This window comes from Chiloscyllium punctatum, chromosome 35 (assembly GCF_047496795.1).
Source record: "Chiloscyllium punctatum isolate Juve2018m chromosome 35, sChiPun1.3, whole genome shotgun sequence".
NCBI lineage: Eukaryota > Metazoa > Chordata > Chondrichthyes > Orectolobiformes > Hemiscylliidae > Chiloscyllium > Chiloscyllium punctatum.
The window spans coordinates 69,033,803-69,052,710 of NC_092773.1; positions in this window are offsets into that span (position 1 = coordinate 69,033,803).

Sequence of the window (18,908 nt, forward strand, 5' to 3'; positions counted from 1 at the left end):
TGTCAGGAAATTTCCGTCAGGAAATTTGTCAAATTCAAATATGGAAAAGCAGATCGCTCCACTCCAGGTAGGAGTCAAACTGACAATCTTCGGTCACAACGTTCGACGCGTGACCCGTCACGCCATCAGAATACCTCAAACACGTGCGTCATAGCTTGTTGGTTTGTTAAGGGGTGAGAGGCAGAAACAGGAATTGCAAGATGAACAACCAGCAAATGTAATGGCTGCCATGAATAACTACCCCAGATCCAACGAACGGTCCCTGTTAACTCTGTTTTCTCCATAGGTTCTGTCAGACCGCTGAGTTTCTTTGAATTTGTTCAGATTTATGTAAATCGGAATGATGGGTGAGACAATTCAGTTTATTTTTGCTAACGGCATAGCGTATTTGCTGCATCTGAAAATTAATCATAATTGATGTGTAACGACACGGCAGTGAACCCTTCTGTTAATTAAACTGAACGACCAGATTAACTCATAACATTAGCAAATTTGCTGATGATACAAAGCTGGGTGGCAGGGTGAAATGTTATGAGGATTTTAGCGGATTAAAGGGTGATCTGGACAGGTTAGGTGAGTGGTCAGATGCATGGTAGATGCCATTTAATGTGGATAAATGTATGGTTACCCACTTTGGTGGCACGAACAGGAAGGCATATTTCTACCTAAATGGAATTAATTTAGGTAAAGGGGCAGTACAGAGAGATCTGGGGTGTTCTTGTACACCAGTCAATGAAGGTAAGCATGCAGTTGCAACAGGTAGTGAAGAAGGCTTATAGCATGCTGGCCTTCATCACAAGAGGGATTGAGTATAGAAGAAAAGAGGTTCCTCTGCCGCTGTGCAGGGCCCTGGTAAGACCACATCTGGAGTTCTGTGTGCAGTTCTGCTCTCCAAATTTGAGGAAAGACATTCTGGCTATTGAGGGAGTGCAGCGTAGGTTCAGGAGGTCAATTCCTGGAATGGCGGGATTACCTTACACTGAAAGACTGGATCGGCTGGACTTGTATACCCTTGAGTTTAGAACACTGAGAGGGGATATGATTGAAACATATAAGATTATTTAAGAATTGGACACTCTGGAGGCAGGAGACTTGTTTCCGCTAATGGGTGAGTGCCGAACCAGAGGACACAGCTTTAGAATACGGGGTAAACCATTTAGAACAGAGATGAGGAGCAACTTCTTCACCCAGAGAGTGGTGGCTGTGTGGAATGCTCTGCCCCAGAGGGCAGTGGACGTCCAGTCTCTGGATTCATTTAAGAAAGGGTTGGATAGAGCACTCAAGGATTGTCAAATCAAGGGTTATGGAGAAAAGGCAGGAACAGGATACTGATGAAGAATGATCAGCCATGATCATATTGAAATGTGCTGCAGGCTCGAAGGGCAGAATGGCCTACTCCTGCACCTATTGTCTATTGTTTATTGTCTCATCTCGCCTCTTAATGTGCTAAAATATGAGTGATACAAAACTCCAAAATTCCACGATTTAAAGAAAACGGTATCGATTCATTTTAACAACTATTCACAAATCAAACGTACTTTCTCTTAACTGCTAATTATCAGCCTCTAACTGAATAATATTATCCAGTTCCAATGGAACACTTAATGAAATTATAGCAACTTAAACTTAAATCGATGCAGCGGCTGTGGTTGTCAGTATCTTCCTTCTTCTGACTGAAGATCTCCTTGCATCAACTTCGTCCTTTTACTGCAAATATGTTTCAAATTATAAAGGTACCTTGGATTGAGAGTGTTTCATTGACAGTTACACTCTTGATAGCAGTTACTCTGTCTGACTTTGAAACTAACTGCCTCTTTTATGCCTCCAGCACTGGATCGTCTAATTCCTGGATATTGGCAAAAGCCACCAATTCAAGTTGGATTGGATTTGCAATCCTTGCGGCATAGGAATGATCGAATTGTAAAAAGGTAACAAACTCAGGTATCTATTTCACAACCAAATCTGCCACGTCTTTAATTTTCCCGAACACGATGAGACTGTTGGTTAGTCATGTGGCAGATATTTGTAAGCTCTCAGTTCAGAACATCATTCACTCTCCTTTAACGGTACAGTATACGCCTTCAACTTCATAGCAAGTGTCTTGATGATACATTAGTAGAATTCATGAATTCGAACTCCCTGAACGGGAATGGAACACTGACTTTGTATCTGAGAGCACCAAATCCTCACCAGTAGGCTATCAGGGAAAACGACGGCTCTCTTCTTTCTTCTCTCACTGACTCCGTTTTTAACATTTGAGTTGCGATCATTTTCCCTCCAGATTAATTCCATCCTGCCAGTCTGTTTACACGGCATGGAAAATGACCCTGTGGGACATCGTCTCGATGAGAGATATCAAGGATCCATCTCAAGCAGTCCCAGTTTCCAGCGCTTGTGTGTTCTGACCTTTCAAATGCTCATGGCAATGAGGTTACCCCTTAATCGCCAATTGCAGAGGAGGGAAGTTCCAGACGAGCAAACGCCGTTCTCATCCCGTGGGGAGACTGCAGTTTTTGGGTCGGTGCATTTCGGCAATTGAAATTTGCACAAGAGCAGGGAGTGGCACTATTTCAGCTCACTGTCCTTTCCATATCCCAGCTGACCACAAAACATTCTCATTATCTGGAGAAGTAGGTTGTGCTTCCCCTAACGCTGCCTTTTGTCGGAGGACCTTGCCGACGTGAAGCACATGGAACTCTCAGGAGGTATGTCGAAATATGTCCCTCTGAGTCTGGTACCCTTCTGGTTAAGAACTCGAGTTTCCTGATTATCAAAAAAAAATGACTGGACCTGAGAGAAATGGGTGTTGGTTCGGATGGGGTTTCAGTCTGTCAAAATGAACACAGCTAAAGTCCCTTGAAATTTGCGATCTGACGAAATGCAACCCGCAGTCCCAATGGATTCATAACTCATCACTTCAACGATTGGGCCACGACTGCATGTCCTCAAACAAGAGATAATATATCCCATAAAATGTGAGGGTTCCAAGAGGAAAGACAATTATTTGGTAGTCGTACTGTGATATGACCTCCATAGCTCTCGCCCTCTTGTACTTCATCAGAACATAGCAGGGTTTTGGGAGATTTAATATGTATACATTCATTGATGACAGATAGAGTGAAAGGGAAAAATGCATTGCCATTGACAGAGAGAGGAAGGAGAAAGTGAGGACTGCAGATGCTGGAGACTAGAGTTGAACAGTTTGGTGCTGGAAAAGCGCGGCAGGCCAGGCAGCATCCGAGGAGCAGGAGAATCGACGTTTCGGGCATATGCTCGAGAGAGGAAGAAACAAAGCAATGGTCCTTGTATTCCTACAGCCCCGTCACCACGACCTGGATCACATCCAATGAAGTACTTTTGAAGCAGGTCCTTCAGTGACAAATCAAATGTGCAAATCTGGCAATTGTTTCACCGCAGATGAAAACAAAATTAATGCCCCAAATACAATAAGTGGCACAGGAGACAGAAATGGGTTCATACCTAACTTGAGGGGTTTGTTCTGCTCTGACATATACCCGGGTGCTGTGCCTAAACTCAAGGGAATAAGTTGTCATTTTAAGACTCAGAGACATTAGATTTCGCTTCTAACTATATTATGCATGAAAAAAACATTGGAGAAACAACTGACTTTGTAATACAATGAATCTATGATTAATTTCTTCACTGTTGTCCTGTGCCTGAGACGAATGACCTTTAAAATTCACAAACATCATTGTTTGTGCTAAGTTGTCACTGTGGACCCTGGAGATTTAGACAGTTTTGATGAAATTATCCGCGGATCAAACGACAAATTGATGTACTTTTGATTTACATCTGAAGCTGAGTTTTATACCGATGATTCGATCCAGGTGATAATGAAGACAGAGGCTGTGCTTGAAATGCTTGTTGAAATGCTTCAGATAACTCTGCTCAATTGGAACTTCTGTACAGTCAAAAAGCTTGACACCATCCAGGAGAACGGACCCTGCATTGCAGTCATCATTAGCATAATGGTCACTCCAACCACAATCGATCTACAGTAGCAGTATAAGAAAACAACACAAAAATATCCTCCAGATGTTCATCGTCTTCCATTTCACTGCGCTTTTCGGAAAAATGAAATCTATGATACACAAAATCAAGAGGATGAAAATGCATGCTCAACTTGAGGCTTTACACCATCCTGAATTCGAAATTTACAGCGTCTTCATTGTCTTTGGGTCAGAAATCCCTGAGTAACAGGGAGGCTGACAGTTTTGCAACCAATGGCCTGCCCCTCATCACCAACTTGGAAATGGCAGTTGGCGATAAAAAAGAGATACCATTGCAATCACGGGGTATGCAAATGTCCTGAATAAAAAAACAGAAATCATTATGGAACTCTGAATATTAAAATGCTGGAAATAAATTTTTACCGACTTAAAAATCATTTTGTAGATAAATAATAGACAAGTATAATGTTTGGGAAAAGGCTTTGTTTATACTGCATACATATGGTTGTAAATAATAATAGGCCATTTCATATTGCAACTAAATGGACAGTTAATGGACTGTGGGAATGTCAACTTTGATGTTTCTGATGAGATGCTTGACGGAGAACATGTCACCACTTAGCGTTTTTTCATATATTCCTTCACGCTATTGGACAAACAGGTTGTGTGGTGTTTTGAGAAGCAGATGACATACCATTGTTGGATACTATATTGGGTTTTGAGAAGATGTTTAGCTCATGTTGAGGTTCTGGATGTCGGTTTGCTAGATGAGTGGGAAGTTTCTTTTCCAGTCATTTTGTCTCCCTTTCAGGTAACATCTTCAGTAGGTCTCTGAGTGAAGAAGTCTTGATAATTCCTGCTTTTTGTTTACATATTTGGGTTTACTTGGATTGGTAATGTCATTCCCTGTATTGGCGTCATTTCCTGTGGTGATGTCATTTCATGTTCTTTTATCTCAAGTGTGGTAGATGTGGTCGAACTCAATGTGTGTGTTGGTGCAGTTCATTGGAAATAGTCCTCAGACATCACAGCAACAAATCCAAAGAAGCAGACAAAATGTGCCCAGAAACCCACTAAATGTTATCACGTATGGTGCTGAAACGACTGGAAATTAACTTTCAGCTCATTGAACAAGCTTACATCCTGGATTCTACATGTGTGCATATTGAGCGCTAAACGACTGTTAAGATGAAACAGCGCATAGATGGACTTTGCATGTCAATAGTTAGTGCGCATGAAGGGTTGTAGACTGTACAGGCAGGATATATTCCCATGCCAACTCCCGTGTATGCACATTGAACCTCATATTAATATCGGAAGCAATGTAAAGTCGTGCTTGCAGAGCCAGAGAAGCAATACAAAACGTTAGTTCTCACGTTGAACACCATAACTAAGAGTAAAAATCACGTTCAGATACCATGTGTCAATACCACTCATTAGTGGCGTCCTGGTCCCACCCTCATGGAAATCAACACCAGACCCTCTATCGTATTTCAGACTAGCTCTCATGTCACTTCTTGTAGAGAATGTCGAACCTGGATAATCCAGCATCCCATTTGGTAAATAATCAAGTAAGAGCTTTCAGATTCTATCAAGAAAGTAAATACCTTCATGAATCTTTTGCTTTTGATGGGTCTGATGATCCATCAAACACTCCTGGTTTAGATTCCAGGTACTTTCTCTCTGCAACTGACACATCCATCGGAAGCAATCGCTGGCAAGCAATGTCAAGCGCTCATAATTATTTACGTATTGAACTGATACTTCATAGCATTGTTTGCCAACTGAATATTTCCACATAAGAATATAAATGAAGGCATAGTAGGAGGATCTATAACGAATGTCTCCTTGTTGTGTTAAAGAATATGACAAAAGATACATATTCGCTGTGAAAGTTCAGATAAAGCAGTAACAATAGTTCGAATTTTCTTTCCTCGTCATTTCTGGGAGGTGTGTTTTGGTTATTATGACAGAAGTTATCGCCCATTCCAAATTAGCCAGAAGTCAACTCGAATAAATCCTGCGGATTTTCAGTCAATAATGACATTGGGCAACATGATCATATAAAACACTCGAACACCTGATGAGGAATCAAATACGACTGTAAACGAATACCTATAAAGGTGCATTCATTGGGAATATCGCAAAGATGAGAAGAAACAAAAAAATAGTGATAGGGCCACGTATCAGCATTTAACATAAACGATTCTAAGGTATGGATTCATGCAGGCATGGTCTGTGGCAATTGTGGCATTTGCAACATTAAATTTACTTAGATGTGCTTTGAGGTTATTCATCTTTCTGATGTGAAAAAGAGTTAGACACACATGGGTGAGTTAACACACTGGTTCAATGACATAGTCTGAATGCACGTGTTGTCAGTTATTTGCCCCTGAGGACTTGTTCACTCTAAATAAATGCGGAATGATTTGTTTGGGTCTCAGAGCTAACGTGTGAAGCTTCGGGAGTACTTCCACTTTTTGAAAGACAATGCACGGTGCAGCGAACGGCCCATTCTTTGCCATTTGCTACCCCATTCTCGCACTTATTGGTCTCCCTGGTAAATAACGTTAACTGCAAAACTTTGCTTTTTTTAAGCTACGAAAGTGTTGCTATTCATATCAAGTTCATGTTCTTATATGTATTGACAAGTTTTCAATTGTATGTTAATGTGAGCACATGGCAATTTATATGGTTGCATAATATGATATGATACAGTTTAAGGTTGAAATAGAAAATAAAATTTCAGGGGCTCTGTTAACATTAATCCATTATTTTCAGAGCATTGCGTTTTAGTTTTTAGTGTTGCACAAAGCAATCCCGTCGTAATGCAGAAACACGGATTACAACGGGGTTGTGTTATTATTTTATTGCAATAATTCCAGTTGATGATTGCGAGATCAAATATAATTTACTTTATTTGCATAGCAATCTAAATTTTGCTTTCTGGACCGATGCAAATATTGCAGTGTAGTACGTTCTCAATGGAGATTTTTAATGAGACATCCTTTATTAATGCATGGCACGTGGTCGTTGCAGTATGTGATGTTCAACCATTGAATTTCAGAAAGGGTTGAGGAATTGAGTGGAAATGCAATTTGTTTTTAAAAATCGATTATGCATTCAAAATGTTACCAATGGAGTACTTTCCGTGTGGGTTTGAAATGGGTCAGTCTCTTTTACTTGTGTTCGATGTGGTTGACACTGACATCATGAATTTTGGTTGCTTATCTTTGATTTCTATTTGAAATCGTCGGATATGACTTGATCCACAGAGGATTGCCTTAAATAAGAAGGATTCTTTCATGAGACCTTAAACAAATGAAGGTCACCATAAAGACATAGGGATAAAATAGAACACACTACACAAAGCTTGATTTCAAAACATTACGCAGATAATTGGAAATAAGATGGAACGATGGAGCCATTGAGACTTGAAATCACACAATATATGGTTTGCGAAATGGAAGACATCACCACCACATTTGGACATATATCAGGAATTCAAGAAATGGCAGATTTAGCGATCAGCTGCAACTTCAGTTAGTAACAATATATGACACCGATTAACGTGATGAGGATATAGATTAATTGGCAAGTTAGAAAGTTCCATCAAAATGCTGTTAGATGTGGACATATTTTACATCAGCAAATATAGTGCTGCTGGATGGATGAGTCATGGTATGCAGCAAAACGTTGCAGCAAATATTTTGCATATTTTTGATGCTTATTTTGATAGCTAGAAGTGAAGTTTGGTTCATTGTCAAAGGTGGGGTGGAGGCATTGCATTGACTCCATGTGCTGAAAAGTAAAGAATCCAGAATTGGATGTCGAACATTTAGCAATGGATTTGACAAAGCTAGAATCTTAAACTAGAACAATACATCAGATAATTCTGGTGGCATGTGCATCATAACATATCTCTGTCTCTCCCTCTCACAGCAAATTTGATAGCAATTGCAATCCTCTCCCGTGGACGGTGTGGACTTTCCCGGTGCATCACCTATTACTTGATGGCAATAGCAGTGAGTGACTTCATTGTCATCATTACCGCTGTTGTCCTGAACCGGATTGGACGCATTTACTTTCGGGACAGTTACCTGTCCACAACGCTTGCTTGCAGACTCGGTGCAGTTCTGGTCCGTTGCAGCCGGGATGGTTCAGTGTGGTTGACCGTGGCCTTCACCTTCGACCGCTTTTTAGCCATTTGTTGCCAGAGATTGAAGGCCAAATACTGCAAGGAGAAAACTGCATCGTTGGTGATTGGAATAACCTCTGCCTTGAGCTGTATCAAGAACGTCCTTTTCTACTTCATCTTTCAACCTTTGTATACTGTGAATGGAGTGGGCTGGTTTTGTGACGTTCGAGTGATCTTCTATACTTGGCCAATCTGGCAAGTCTATGACTGGTTGGACCATACATTAACACCTTTTCTACCATTCTTGCTCATAATGCTTCTGAACAACTTGACCGTAAGGCACATCTTAGCAGCGAGTAGAGCACGCAGGAGGCTCCGTGGTGCCGACAATCGTGGGGATATGGAGATGGCCAATCGCAAGAAGTCCATAGTCTTGCTCTTCACAATCTCCATCAGCTTCCTCCTCTTGTGGGCAAGCTATCTCGGGCATTTTCTCTATGTGCGAGTTACAGGTGAAGGCTACTTCTCTGGCCTGGATTTTAATGACCCACGGTACATCGTTCAAGAGATGGTTAATATGCTTCAGTTGATCAGTTCCTGCAACAACGTCTTTATATACGCAATTTCCCAGAACAAGTTCCGAGAGGAGATAAAGAAGGTGCTGGTGTGTCCTTTCACTGCTGGGTTTAAACAGGAAAAAGTGAGAAGAGAGAAATGTTAGTCATGTTTCATTTCCTGCATAGCGACTCTGTGTCTCATCAATCTCTTGAAATAGCATGTAATGGGTCCAAACTCAGCAAATTCAAGGAGGCAAAGCCAATAGTCTAGCAAATTCAGTTTCTTGATGACTATGCAGAAGGATCCGAAACGGTCAAATTGTGTACATGAATGTGACGGAAAACCTCGATCTGTGAGTACCCTCAAATGTAAATAAGGCGTCATGATGTTGATATTTCAAAATAGAATGGGGAACGGTCTCCTCAGCTCCTTGATAAAGTATTTGTTCGGACATTGTCACCAATGAAACCAACCTTATTGTTTTTTGTGCTTTTATCAATAATTCTGAACGATTCTGTACACGTTGTTTTATTGCCCGTCCTGCTTACCTTCAGAAAATAATAATCAATATCTGTCAAATGTTCTGCAGTAAGAAATAGAGCATCTCAGGTAATCGAAACGGTTAGGCGATGGGCTAGAACAGTTGCCACATGTCATATGGAGAGAGTCGAAAAGATGCGTCATTTCATGCAAACGGCAAACGGATTCATGTCAGTTCCACGTGCAACTAAAGTACAAAAGAAGACGTTTTACATCCTTTACAATTGGAAAATGTTGAGATTATGTTTAGATATGCACCACAAAAAAAATTAAAACAACATACAATTATAAAACTTCGCAGATCAAAAGAAAGCTATGAAACACAATGAGTATAAAGTAGCTCACGAAAGAGCGAATCGGCGAAGCCTATTCTCCAGGCTGATTTTCGGAGCCCTCTGATGTCATCACTTTCAAACGTCTATCCAAATCTCTTTTGAAACGTCATATGGAATCTGTTTTACACTTTCCTGGACAACACACTGCAAGTTCGAATAACTGTTTGAGAAAAGACGTCTCTCTTCACCTCACTCCTGGCTCTCTTGTTAACAATATTGATACTTTTACTCCTTTGTTTCTAATGCACCATCTTGTGGGAACAGAATGTCCGTCGTTGCACTGTAAATGTTGTCTGTAATATTGAGCTGTCCAATAAGGTCATCTTTTAATTTCTCTGCTCCAAGCAGAATAAACCTTTCTAACCTTCCTTCCCAAAGGAAATTTTCATTTCTGGAATAATTGTAGGAAATATCCCTTGTTCTCTGTTTAGGTTTATGATATTCTTCTTTCAGTAAGGTACCAGGAACTGAGCCAGAGTCCTGGTTCTGACAATTTTTTTTAAGAGGTGTAGCAGCACTTCTTCCTTTTCAGCATTTTACCTCACTGATAAATCCAAGGATCCAAAACAACTTCTGAACATCTGTTTAAACTTCGCTGGTTAACTTCAGAGAATGCTGCCTGACCTTTTGTGCTTTACCAGGACCACACTCTCAAGCCTGTTCTCCAGCATCTGTAGAGCTCACTTTCACGTTAGTCCAGCCTTGGCCTCTCTCCTGCATTTCCGGATCTCTTCCAAATTTCTCGTACAATTAACATTGCCAAATGTATAATATGCCTCCCTTTTCTTCCTTGTATTCCCATCAACATCGTGATTTATTTACTCTATCATTACGTAGCCTACAATTATTACTCATATGCACATACTTAGGTTCCACCATATTTATCTTTCTATTGAAATTCTCCTATCTCATCCAATGATTTATCAACCATAATGCATTACGAATCAGCGTCGCCACGTTCAAAGTTTAGATGCCTAAGATCCAGCCAAGGATCTTAAACGTAGCCTGATTTCGACCCACTTCCAAACAATTTGCAGTATTTGTCATATTCTGATTGCTATTTTCCAAATGCTCCGCCATTCTGCTGTTCTCCACATGGCCTGCCACATTTACTAGAACCAGATACCAGACAATTCCATGTCTGGTACGACTGGAAATATACTCTTCCAGAAACGTATACAACACACTTTGCACACATTTAAGACTTTCTTTGTCCCAGACTTTACACTTCGCACAGTCCGCCCTGACGTAATTAAAATTACAAAATATCACAACCCAAATTGCCCAGCGAGTTTCCTTGAACTGCACGCCAAGGCTCTCATCTATTTCATCCCCAATACTTGGAGATCTCTTGTAAATACCCACAAGCTCACCACTCTCTTCCTGCTTCTGACATCCAGGCACGCAGGCCAGCGGCATCATATGAATGAGATGCTTTCTGTGAAATGCTGCCTCGCTTGCCAACTTCATAATGATTTTGAAGGAGAGTTGTTGAGGATTGTGAGAGAGGTTGCCTTGCTCACCATGATTGTGAAAGGCACCTGGAAAGATCCAGCGACACAAAACAGTGAAACACCAAAATTAGATAACTATAGTGTTTCCTTCCCTTCCTCTATCCTCCGTGAAACGAGAGAGAGAGAGAGAAAGAGAAGACTTTAGAATGACTGATCATATTTAAGGGACAGCAGGTCATCAGCATTTTGCATCATCTTGATCTTCAAAGATATCAGAAACTCAGGAAAAGCATATGATTTTTGGGCTATATAAAAAGTATGAGGTTTTGGATTAACAAGATATCCAGGATGGTCAGATCTGCATTTAGTGTCAGACAGTTACAGTTCTTGAATAACACGTGGTTGACTTAGAGAATCAACGTTTCGCACTGTGCAGCATTCAAGAAAGGGAGAGGTTTCTGGAAGAGTCAAGCCAGAGGGTTAACACGTGACATCGTGATGATCAGTCAAGGAGCAGTGCAGAGATGGCACGTGAACCGGTGACCATTCGCCAAGGGAATAGAGAAAGCAGGTGCAGGAAATACAGGTATCCTTTGTGCTGTGTCACATGTATTAGATTTTGGAGTCCGGTTTGTTGAGCAACTTGAGTGAGTCTGGGTGATGACGTGAGAGAAAACCACAGTACCGCTGTGTCGAGGATACGCTGGAAAAAAAAAACAGAGCGGCTGGAAGGCGGATTAGTAATGGTGTGTGACTCAATCGTTAGAAAGAACTACGTTTAACTTTGCAGCTACATCGTGAGGACATTATGATGTCCTGTCTCCGGGTGCAATTGATTGAATCATAAAGAGAATGACTGCATAAATTAGAGTAAAAAGGTCAGTCATTGGGGTGCATGTTGGAACCAATGAGATGGCGATGGACAGCGTGGAGAACATGCAGGAACCGTTCCGTGGATTTAGGTTTAGATTGAAATGCAGGAACGAATCCATAGTAGTAATGTGGCAAAAATCTTAGAAATGTTTTGCATGTTACGAGTTTCACCATTTACGCAAAACCCATCAGCATGACTTGACGGGTGACGTACAGTGGAGGAGCTCTGATTTCTCAAACACTGGGATCATTGTTGCACAAGTACAATGTTCTCCTGAAGAGATGGGCTTCTCCTCATCACAAAGAGTACAACATTTGTTGGAGGGGATTTCAACTTGCAATGTCGGAGAGTGAGATGGGTAATGGACAGAGATTCGGAAAAAAAACCTGTGAAGGCAAAAAATGAGAGTGTGGAATGGGGAAGAAGAAGTGATGGAAGTCATGCGTATTGACAGTACCAAAGAGATGGGTGTATTGAAATGTGCAGGAAAACGAACAGGCAGGTAAATATTCGTTGAAATAAGAACAAAACTGGGGAGCAAGATCCAGAAATAGCTTTCTGGGTTATGATATTGCTGCATTGAAAGAAAAAGTCTTGTATAAGTTTAACAACCTATGCCCCTGTGAAATATTAAATAAGGCCAGTTCCAGTGCATCCTAAACAGCAAGATCTATTTGCAAAAGTTCAGAATGATGTGCTTTTAATGGCAGTTAATGGAACTTGAAATGTTTGTGTAAACAAGTGCAGTCATATTACAGGAATTTCTGTTGCAGCATGCAGCTTTCCTGCACTTTCAGTGGAGGAATATTTCCGGAAGGGAGTCAAGAACAACTGTAATGAAATAAGACCGGATGATCCATCTTCACATACATCTTAGTGCGCTGATAAGAGGACACAGAGCCAGAAGAAATGGACCGCATTATTTCCCTCTCACAACCACGTGTATACACATACAGAGGAAAAGAAACTCTCAGATGACACAAACAACCAATGAGAAATGTCATAAGCATGATCATTTACCAAAGTTTGTTTTTCTGAATTGAATGTGACCCATGAATGAAACGGAAAAGAATGATCACGTAAACCTATTTGCAGTTATAATTTGGTCGTTTCTCTTGTCAGAAGGACTAAAGTCAAAGGTTTGACTTTAGTCAAACCTTAATTGTGTTCTCATTAAGATTCAATAAATCGCCTCTTTCCTTGAATAACTGAAGCTGTACACGTACATGTACCCAACTGGGAAATATATGTTTGTAATTTTATGTGGTTTGTTCTACTTGTTTGTGGTTCTACTTGTTTGTGGTTTGTGGTAAAGTTTCCTGTACTTTTGCCATCCAGTGTGGGTTTATGAACTGCTTATATTATAACAAGAATTCGTTTTTGCACGCAGAACTATGAAAAATGTATTATGCTGTCAGAGCACAATGATCCCCTTTCTGAACTATTCATTCTGTGAGGATTATCTGCACAATCTCCCTCTCTGGGTAGATTCCCACCGATCGTTTACTCCTGCACCCCGCCCCCACACTTACTCTAACATATATATCTTTCCTAACTGCAAACAACTCTGAAGATGGGTATTGCACCCTTAGGACAAAGAACAAAGAAACGTACAGCACCGGGACAGGCTCTTCGAAACTGCAAGCCTCCGGGGATCCAGACCCTCTATCGAAACCTGCCGCCTATTTTCTACGGCTCTATTCCCTTTGCTCCCTGACCATTCATTTGTATGTCCAGTAACATCTCACCGGCCGCCATTATTCTTGTCCTACCACCTCCGCTGGCAAGGCATTCCAGGCACCCACCACCCTCTCTGTGAAGAACTTTCCCCTGACACATCCCCTAAACTCTTCCCATCTCACTGTGAACTCGCAACCCCTAGAACTCCCCGAATGTTAAGTCTGGTTCTTTCTCCATAGAAGGTACCTGAGATGCAGAACGTTTCCTGTAACGCACTTCAAGATTACTTAATAAAAAGTGCGAAGAAGCACAGATGGATTGGTTGGGCCGGGAGATAATGAAATAAACAAGTGTACAATCTCTCTTGCTTTTTTCGATGAGCATTATTAAACAATGGGTCAAACTTACTGTCGAGGAACGGAAGGGTAAATTTAAAAAAAAAACAGAGCGTTTTGCCGCGCAGAAGGGCACGATGTGATCATCTGCACCCACTCCAGAAAGAGCTCACCAAGTAGTACCACTGACTGTCCAGCGCTGCCTTGATCGTCCCATATCATCATCCCTTTCAAACGTATATTCAACTCTCTTTTGAAACCTTCTATGTAACCTGGCTCCAATACTCTCCCAAGCAATGCATTACAACTCAGAAAATCTCTCTATGTAATGACGTTTCTCGTCACCTCATTCGTCTAACTAACAATATTGAAGTTATGACCACACGTCACTGACATATTAATTCGTTGAAATAAAATATGCTTTTACACGATTAAAATCATACATACTTTTAATTACGTCAATGGGATCACCTCCTTATCTTCTCAGCTTCTAGAAAAACAAGACCAGTGTTTCCAATTGTTCCTTGCATCTGAAGACATTATTTTCTGGTACGACTGTACGGAATCTCATTTGTACTCTTTCCAGGGCTTAATCTCGGCGCCATAATTGAAAACGATGCTCTAAGCATGGACTCACACATGATTTTTAGCGACGTGGCATCATCAAATACTCATTGTTTTCCTCTAGATCCCTGTTTAAAACCTCAAACATCCCACAAGTCTTCTAAAATAATATTTCAAATTATCTGTCCACCTTCAGAGAATTATGTGGAATGAACCCTTATTCTGTCTTCTCCTGTACTAATCTCAAAAGTGTACTTTTGAGCCCAGTTTGTCTTTAAATGTTTCTGACACCAAACTGTAATACCTCAAAGATTTCTGCATTAAATTTCATCTGACAGGTAACTGATCATTTGAACAAATTTTCAAAGTCCGTCTCAGCATCGCCCTCACAATTCACAACTCTCACTGGCTTCGTAACTTCTTTAACTGTAGAAGTTTTGACATCAATAAGAAACTCCAAATCAGAGAAAAACAAGATCCCAATACAGTTTGCAAGGGAACACCATTTTCAATTCATCTTCAATTTCAGAAATGACCAGCTGTAACTATCATCTGTTACATTTCCTTTCGCCAACATCGATTCCATGCTGCCAGAGACAAACCAATCTTAAGCACTCCTCCTTTGGTAATTAACCTGCTATGAGGAACCGTATCAAAACATGTATGAAAGTCCAAATGTACAGCATCCATCACGTTATCGTGATCTGCTCCTTGTGTCACCTCGTCAATGAAATGAACTAAACGTTTCAGACATGAACTGCCTTTCGCAATTGGGTAAAACCAGTACCCTTCCACCGACACTCTCATTCGTTTGGCCAAACAGGTCCTCACCCTTAACAATTTCTCCTTTGACCAAGACTTCCGTTTCCCCGGCCCCCAACGCCTCATCTTCACCATGAATATCCAATCCATCTACACTTCCATCCGCCATGAACAGAGCCTCCAAGCCCTCCGCTTTTTTCCTCTCCTGACGTGCCCAACAGTACCGTCCCACCGACACTCTCATTCGTTTGGCCGAACTGGTCCTCACTCTTAACAATTTCTCCTTTGAATTCTCCCACTTACTCCAGTCCAAAGGGGTAGCCATGGACACACGTAGGGACCCCAACTATGCCTGTCTCTTTGTTGGCTACGTAGAGCAGTTGATCTCCCGTAATTACACCGGCACCACTCCCCACCTCTTCCTCCGCGACATTGATGACTGCATTGGCGCCACCTCGTGCTCCCACGAGGAGGTTGAGCAATTCATCAACTTCACCAACACATTCCACCATGACCTTAAATTTACCTGGACCATCTCTGACACCTCCCTCCCCTTCCTGGATCTCTCCATCTCCATTAATGACGACCGACTCGATACTGACATTTTTTTACAAACCCACCGACTCCCACAGCTCCCTGGATTACACCTCTTCCCACCCTACCACTTGCAAAAATGCCATCCCGTATTCCCAATTCCTCCACCTCCACCGAATCTGCTCCCAGGAGGACCAGTTCCACCACAGAACACACCAGATAGCCTCCTTCTTTAGAGACCACAATTTCCCTTCCCACGTGGTTAACGATGCCCTCCAACGCATCTTGTCTACATCCCGCACCTCCACCCTCTGACCACACCCCTCCAACCAGAACAAGGACAGAACGCCCATGGTGCTCATCTTCCACCCTACCAACCTTCACATAATCCAAATCATCCGCCGAAATTTCAGCCACCTCCAAACAGACACCACCACCAGGGATATTTTTCCCTCCCCACCCCTTTCCACCTTCCGCAAAGATCGTTCCCTCCGTGACTACCTGCTCAGGTCCACGCACCCCTACAATGCCACCTCCCATTTTGGCACATTCCCCTGCCACCGCAGGAACTGTTAAACTTGCGCTCACACCTCCCCCCTCACCTCTATCCAAGGCCCTAAAGGAGCCTTCCACATCCATCAAAGTTTTACTTGCACATCCACTAATATCATTTATTGTATTCGTTGCTCCCGATGCGGTCTCCTCTACATTGGGGAGACTGGGCGCTTCCTAGCAGAGCGCTTTAGGGAACATTTCTAGCACACCCGCACCAATCAACCACACCGCCCCGTGGCCCAACATTTCAACTCCCCCTCCCACTCTGCCGAGGACATGGAGGTCCTGGGCCTCCTTGACCGCCGCTCCCTCACCACCAGACGCCTGGAGGAAGAACGCCTCATCTTCCACCTCGGAACACTTCAATCCCAGGGCATCAATGGACTTCAACAGTTTCCTCATTTCCCCTTCCCCCACCTCACCCGAGTTCTAAACTTCCAGCTCAGCACTGTCCCCATGCCTTGTCTGAACTTGTCCTACCTGCCTATCTCCTTTTCCACCTATCCACTCCACCCTCTTCTCCCTGACCTATCACCTTCATCCCCTCCACCACTCACCCGTTGTCCTCTCTGATACTTTCTCCCCACCCCCACCCTCCTCTAGCTTTCCCCACCCCCACCCTCCTCGAGCTTATCCCTCCAAGCTTCAGGCTCACTGCCTTTATTCCTGATGAAGGGCTTTTGCCCGAAACGTCGATTTTGAAGCTCCTTGGATGCTGCCTGAACTGCTGTGCTCTTCGAGCACCACTAAGCCAGAATGCCTTTCGCAATTCTATTCTGTTATGTACTTATGACCTGACTATCTTATGTTGTTATTCTGCGCTCTTTTTATTTTCTTCTCTTCGCATGTTCTAATTCTCTTTTGTTCCTATTGTCTCATTCCTTTATGTTATTTCTCACTCATATTCTTATTGTAACCTTATCGTATGTATTTATTCTCTTAGGTTCTCATTATCTTATTCTCTTTTTCTCTCATGATGTGATCATATTAATGTCTTACATTCTTATTATCGTATTATCTTCTGTACTTACCATTGGCTGGTCTTACTCTCGTGTAATCTTATATTCTTACTCCCGAATATTCTTTATGTTTTATTCCATTATGTTCTCATTGGATCATGTTGTATTCTCATTTACTCTTATTCCGTTATTCACTTACTGATGTCTTTTTTTTTAGATTATCATTGCCTTATGTTCTTGTGATACCTATTTCTCATGTTCTTATTCTCTCGTTCTCCGAGACTTGCACTCTTATGCTCTTTATTTTCAATCTTTTATTTTCTTATCATATTGTCTTAGTCTATGATTGGCTGATGTCCTTATTCTCTTATGTTTTTATTTACTCATGTTTTTATTCTTTTGTTCTCTAATTTTCTTATTCATGTTCTCATTCTTTAATGCTCTTATCTTCCTGATCCAATATGTTCTTATTCTCTTGTGTTCTTCGTCACTTACGTTCCTATGTTCTTACTCATTATGTTCTTATTAACCTGTGCTGTTTGTCTCTGTGAATCTTATGTTTCACTCTGCTGTGTTCTTTTTTCATATCCATAAATACATCTACCTTCTTATTCCCTTGTTCTCATATGTTCGTATGTTTTTATGTTGTTATTATCTCAGGTTCGTATTATCTTACCACCCGATTCCCTTACCTTCTTGTTCACCTAATCACTTGTGCTTAAATTCGCTTACCTTCTTTTGACCTTGCCTTCCAATTCTATTATGGTCTCATTCACAACGTTCTGAAACTCCTAAGTTTCTATTAACATCAATTTGCATTTTCTTATCTTCTCATTCGCATATTCATATTTATGTTCTGATTCACTTGTGTTCTGAATTTCTCATTCGCATTTGTTTCCTGTCCTCACGCTCTTGTGTTCTTATTCAATGATGTTTTATGATTGTATTTTCTTTGTACTTATTCTGTCCCCCGGTCGTTATCGTTTGTTTTATTCTCTGTTCTCTTCTTGTTTATATATGTTCTCCTGTTCTTCCTTTCTTATATTCTCAAATTAATCTTCATCCATTATGGCCTTGTTCTCTTATGCTGTTGCTCAATGTGTTCTAACTATTTTGTTCTTGAATTCTTTTATTCATGTTTATTTTTACTCTCTGAAGCTCTTATTTTCTTGTTCTACGTTCTTATTCTCTTTTATTGCTATTCTATTATATTAATTTGTTCCGGCGATCTGTCAGTCATATTCACTTCAGTTGTTTTTTACTTGTTCTTTTCTTTTCTAATCTTATGTTCTCATGTTAATATTCATCAAACGTCTTATGTCTTAATTATCTTATTCTCATCTGTTCTTACGGTCTTATTTTGTTAGTCTCTTATGCCCTTATTATATCATCTTTGCTTTCACTTATGTCCTCAATCGCATATTCACTAAGGATGCAATTCTTTTATGTTTTTGTTCTCTTACTGCCATATTCTCTTATGTTCTGAATCACTTCTGTGCCTATGCTCTTATGTTTCCATGATGTTCCATTCTTAATCTGTTCTGTTCATATTCTTTGATTGTTATTACAATCTTAACCCTTTTGTTATCATTTTCTCAATCCCTTATGTTCTTACTCAGTTATAATTTTTATCTTATTCACTTATGTAC